We start from the raw sequence: 6,807 nt of genomic DNA on the forward strand, positions 1-6,807 counted from the left end.
GCACAGCCGCACCTTCCCAATGATCGTGCTCCCTCACGGCAGCGCGACACCGGTTGCCACCTACCTAGACTTGTAGAGGATGCTCCCAGCTTCAAATTGATACCAAGCTCGCCTCCTATCTCGGCCGGACGGCAGCGGACGACGGCCAGAAAGTCCGGCAACAGGAGAGGGAGAGAGTCGGGAGGGAGAAGAGAAAAAAGAGAGAGAAATGGTTTGGGCTTCTACTCTCAACCGGTCCAATACCACCAAATAAACCCAACTCCACAAATAAGACACCCAAAAAATAATACCCCAATAAAAATTACCTTTTACTAGCTAAAATTTACCATTTTTACCGTCATCACCATTTCCTCCTACGAATAATTCCTCTGAAATAATCGTCCCTCAAAACCCCTCTAGGGACCAAATAAACTATAATCTCATTGATGGAGACGGTAAAATTCTTATTAATACCAAGCTAGTAAATAAAGTAAAAATTTACGAGTCGGGATGTGACAAAGACTTTGTTAAGAAATTTGTTGTTCTTTTGTTTCGATTCCGATGTGGTAAAATTTCGGCAGCATCTCCCTACAGTTCCCCAAGTGCATGAATATCTAAGCGTAGTATGCACTCGAGTAACAATACAGGAGACTCTGTCGAAATATATATACCCACAATCGAAACCAAAAACAAAAGAACTGCAAACCACATAACAAAGTCTTGTTCTCCCAAACTGTCCAAAAATGGGACAATTCAAGAACCATTTTAGTCTGTTGCCAAACCAAAATCATTCTCGAACGGGATTTCTAAGGTTAAACGTAAATGAAAAAATTTAACCATTCTTACATTCATCGTGCTAAAAAAACACAACATTATTCTTTGTATATATATATAGAATTAAATTCAGTTTACCCCCATGAAGTTTGGGAGTAACTTCATGTTAATCCCTATACTTTCAATTTCATCAGTTTACCCCTCAAACTTTTGAATTTTCATCAAGCGTGACCAAATGTCCTATATTCTGTCCAAATCAGACGTTAACTGCTGATAATTTTAACCTTAACTGTGAGGCCAGTATCTAGAATTTGGGCAAATCGGACCTTATATGTCCAAATCGAACCTGCACTGCTGATAATTAAAGGTCAATTCAAACGGAATATGAGAATTTGGGCACGGTAGACAGAAATTGAAGAGTTTAAGGGGTAAACTGATGAAAATAAAAGTGTAGGGACTAACATGAAGTCACCCCCCAAAACCCAACCGAAAGGGGGGGTAAAAACGTTAGTAATTTAATTCATATATATATATATATATGTATATATATATAACCAAAAATATATATATATATATAGATTGTTTTATACTGGAAAACATGGTCTTCATTTTACCGGAATTCTTCACCGGAAAACATGGTCTTCATTTTATTTTATTTTTGAATAGGAGGAAACATATATGGTTTAAACGAGGAGATTTAGCTATCATCAACAACAACATCATCATCAAAGATGGGTAACCCAAAATTATCATCAACAAACAACGTACATATCATCGTCAAAACTATAAATGGTGAAAAGAAGAGAGTGAGATTGTACCAAGTTATAGTTAGCTAATGATCTTCATATATGAGTATAAGGTAGACAGCTTTCCGTCGCTAGATCTGATGATTTCTGTCGCCAGATTTCAGCTCCACCAAATTTTCTTCTGTTTTAGATCTGGGCAGCGAGGAAGGAGATATAAAGTCGAAAACATTTATGCAACGAAAATTTCGTCGTATTAGTATTAAATTTCGTCTCATAAGATAGGTCTTATGCGACAAAAGAAATTTTTCGTCGCTTTAGATAAAAATTTTTGCGACGAACTTAATGTATTCGTCGCCTCAAATTAAACTTAAGAGACGAAATATTTCGTCTCTTAAGTCAAATTTTTGTCGCTTAGGGAATACCTTATGCAACGGTTTAGTGTTTCGTCACTTAAGTATTGTGACGAACTTTATACATTCGTCGCCTAAGATAGAACTGAAGAGATGAAGAATTTTTCGTCTCTTAAGTTCTTCCTTCGTCTCTTAAGTCAAAGTTTCGTCGCTTAGGGAATAACTTATACGACGGTTTGGTGTTTCGTCACTTAAGTAGTTACCTAAGCGACGAAGTGTTTTTCGTAGCATAAATTATTACCTAAGGGACGAATGAAATTTTCTTCGTCGCATATGTCCTTTTTTCTAGTAGTGGCACATCTCAAGTGCACCTATTGCAATTGGAAGGGTCATACGTACGGATATTGTCGTCGCAGGAATGCTGCCTTGGGTGCTGGGTCCTCTCAATCCAGAAGTAACCATGTCATGACGCCAAGCGATTTTAGTACAGGCGTGAATGGCTTGCCCTTCTCTGCCGAAGAGTGTGACCAGTTATTGACCCTGTTGAGCAAAGCCAAGAATGCAACAACAAATCAAGTTGGACAGCCTAGTAACATTCAAAACTATGAGGAATTGTCTAGTAAGGCTGTTGCACTCTCATACAATGGGCAAGAACCATTATGGATTATTGATAGTGGTGCGAGTGATCACATAGTTTGTCACTCACGATATCTTACTACTTTAAAACCTGTTTCTAATCACACAGTCAAATTACCTTCTAGTTCATCTGCTCATGTCACACATATAGGATCAGTCACGTTGTCCTCACAATCAGTCCTTCGTAATGTCCTTTGTGTCCCATCCTTTTATCTAAACCTAATCTATGTAAGTAAGTTGGGTTTTGACTCGTTTTTCATTACCATTTTTCTGAGACAAGTTTGTGTCATACAGGACCTACGATCGGGGAAGATGATTGGGATGGGAATTGAGAGGGAGGGCATCTATTGTTTCAGTTCATCTCAGAAAGGAACATGCAATGTGGTTCGTGCTTCATCACCTATTTTGTGGCATCAAAGACTTGGACATCCTTCCAGCAAAGTATTTTCATTATTTCCCTTTCTTACAAACACAAATTGTGATGCCAATAACTGTTCGGTTTGCCCTTTGGCTAAGCAAACTCGACAACCTTTTCCTTTGAGTACTACTTTCAGCATGTCTTGTTTCGAATTGATTCATGTTGACATTTGGGGTGGGTACCATGTCCCTTCTATCTCAGGTGCCCAATATTTCTTAACTATTGTTGATGATTATTCTCGAGGTACCTAGGTTTATCTCATGAAACACAAATCTGAAACTTGAACCCTACTTGTCAACTTCATTTATTTAGTCGAAACTCAGTTTGAAACAAGAGTCAAAATTGTTCGCAGTGATAACGGTCTTGAGTTTCAAATGCCGGATTTTTATTCATCCAAAGGAATCATTCATCAAACTAGTTGTGTCAACACACCTCAACAAAATGGTGTTGTTGAGCGCAAGCACAAACACTTGTTAAATGTTGCTTGTTCTCTTCTTTTCCAAGCTCATCTGCCTAAAAAGTCTTGGGGGGATGCCATTCTCACCGCTTCTTATCTAATCAACCGCACCCCTACTCCAATTCTTCATGGGAAAACACCTTTCGAAATGCTCTTTCACCAGGTGCCTAATTATTCCCACTTAAGGGTTTTTGGTTGCCATTGTTTTGCCTCTACTCATCCTTCGCGTCCAAGCAAGTTCGATCCAAGATCCACTGAATGTCTATTCCTTGGATATCCTAATGAGAAAAAAGGGTATAAGGTTTATGATTTGGAGGCCAAGAAAGTCTTTGTCTCACGGGATGTAATTTTCCATGAAAGTGTGTTTCCATATCAAGCCAAGTCAAATATTACATCATCATCAACTCCGGGTCAGTCCCCATCTTTATCCTCACCATATCTTTTCGATCTTGGTTCTGCTTCCACCACTAACCAAAATCTTCCCTCACCTACACCTTTCCATTTTGAGCCCAACCTACCTTCCAGTGCTCCTTCACAACAGAGCGCTCCTGCCGCACACAATCACGCACACTCCAGCGCGCCGTTGAGCGCCCCTGACGCGCAGCCGAGCATCCCTGATGTGTCTACCAATGCCCAACCGAGCGCCCCTGACGCGCAAACCAGTGCGCTCTCCAGCACTCCCGATGCGCCTTCCAGCACTCCATCTTTTTCCGCTGCTACTCCTAATCCATCACCACTCATTCAGCTGCCTTCCACCCCTGACCCAATTGTGCCAGTCCCTAAACGTCCAACCAAGCTACCGACCACATTGCAGGACTTTCACATTGAAGCAGCCCTCCCCTCCCGTATTGTTCCGTCGTCTTCTCTGATCAAGGTTAGTCCCTCTGGTACTCCTCATTTTATATCACATGTCTTGTCTTATGATAGACTTTCCACTAGCCATAAAGCTTTTACCACTAATATGGCTGTGCATAGAGAACCTGCCTCTTTCTCCCAGTCTGTCCTAGACCCGTAGTGGCGTGCTGCCATGCAGCATGAAATTCAAGCTCTCCAAGATAACAAAACTTGGAGTTTGGTGCCTCCTTCCAGCTCACAAGAAGCCTATTGGTTGCAAGTGGGTGTACAAGATTAAATACAATCCAGATGGGAGCATTGAGAGGTACAAAGCTCGACTTGTTGCTAAGGGTTACAGTCAAGTTGAAGGGATTGATTATCGTGAGATATTTGCTCCTGTAGCCAAACTCACTATAGTATGTGTTCTTTTGAGTCTTGTTTCACTGCGTGGCTGGCATCTTCATCAGTTGGATGTCAATAATACGTTCCTTAATGGTGATTTGTATGAGGATGTTTACATGAATCTTCCTCCTGGTTTTGGTCGAAAGGGGGAGACACGAGTTTGCAAGTTGCATAAATCACTCTATGGGTTAAAGCAAGCTTCACGCCAATGGTTCATTAAGCTTTTTGGTGCCCTCAAGAGTGCAGGATTCCAACAGTCATGATCCGATTACTCATTTTTCGGCCTTGTTAGTATATGTTGATGATGTTATTTGGCAGGTGACAGTCTTCAGGGAATTACCGAAGTAAAGAACTTTCTTTCCAGTCATTTCAAGCTAAAAGACATGGGAATTTTACGGTACTTCCTCGGCATAGAAGTGGCAAGGTCCAAGAAAGGGATTGTATTGTGCCATAGGAAGTATGCTTTAGAAATTCTTGAAGATACAAGATTCTTGGGTGCCAAGGCTGTCGAGTTTCCAGTAGAACATAACGCTGCATTGACATAAGGTGAAGGAGACTTGTGCAGACTTGTTGGAAGGCTCATTTACCTTACAATCACAAGACCGGACCTCGTATATGCAGTACACATTTTGAGTCAATTTATGAGCAAGCCTCGGCGGCCGCACCTAGAGGCTACACATAAAGTGCTAAGGTATGTCAAACGGACTCCAGGGCAAGGTATATTGCTGCCTTCGACCGGTTTCTTGCATTTAAATGCGTATTGTGATGCTGATTGGGCGCGTTGCAAGGACACAAGAAGATCAGTTACTGGTTATTGGATATTCCTTAGCAATGCACCTATATCATGGAAAACAAAGAAGCAGGGAACAGTCTCTCGGTCAAGTGCAGAAGCGGAGTATCGTTCTATGGCATCAACGTGTTGTGAGGTCACATGGCTACAAAGCATTTTGAGAGACTTGGGTGTTAAGAATGCTCGACCAGCCAATTTGTTTTGTGACAATCAAGCTGCTTTACACATAACATCCAATCCAGTCTTCCATGAAAGAACGAAACATATAGAGATTGATTGTCATGTGGTACGTGAGAAGATTCAAAGATGCCAAATTAAAACTGCGCACGTCAGAACCAAGGACCAACCAGCAGACTTGTTCACCAAGCCACTAGGTTCAAAGCAGTTCAATGATCTACTAATCAAGTTGGGTGTCATTAACATACACTCCAACTTGAGGGGGAATATTGAAGACATGGAAGGAAGCAATCCTAAGTAATTAGGATTCGTATCACTGTTAGTTTCACTACGCCAGATAATGCATCACACGACGGGGAAAAAACGTCGTCTGATAAAGATCAAATCCGTTGTTAATCCGATCGCCGTCTGATCAACATATCACACAACGGCTAAAAAGAGCTTGTCTGACTAACTGACACACAACGCTACAATAAAAACCATTGTGTGATTCTCGGCATATATCATCGACAACTGCCGACACAAGTCGAGCTGCTTCTCGGCAGCTGTCGACATATGTTGATGAATTATGTCGGGAATCATACAATAGTTTTTTGTAGAATATTGTTGTGTGATTCTCGACAGATATTATCGACACATGCTGAGCTGCTTCTCGTCAGCTGTCGATGATATCTGCCGAGAATCACATAACAATTTTCCAATAAAAACTCTTGTGTGATTGTTAAGTTACACAACGGTTTCCTTTCATGAGTTGTTGTGTGAATATCGACAGATTTTATCGGCATACGTCGAGATCATTCTGCATTGCAGTCGGCAACATCTGTCGACACTCACACAATAGTTTTCTGGCAGTAAACTATTGTGTGAAGTTATCTTCATACAACGAGTTTTTAGGTTTCATGGTTGTCTGATTGTTAAATAGTATACAAATTTTTGCTAATAGGCATTGTGTGATCAATACTGACACAACGTATCAATGTTAGAATATAGTTGTAGGATCATTTAGTCAGACAACGTTGGATTGTCATTAACTTGTTGTATGATGATGCATTTCATACAACGTTAGATTATCATCATTTAGTTGTATGATGTGCTTTATTGATGCCCTAATACCAAATTTACCTAATGAACAGTATTACAAGTAATATTTCCAAACCATCCAAAGCATTGTTAACATTCAAACAACCAAAAATAATGATATAAAGCATCCGATGCATTGTTAACGTTAACATGACATCTAAAAC

This window comes from Fragaria vesca, linkage group LG5, assembly GCF_000184155.1.
Source record: "Fragaria vesca subsp. vesca linkage group LG5, FraVesHawaii_1.0, whole genome shotgun sequence".
Taxonomy (NCBI): domain Eukaryota; kingdom Viridiplantae; phylum Streptophyta; class Magnoliopsida; order Rosales; family Rosaceae; genus Fragaria; species Fragaria vesca.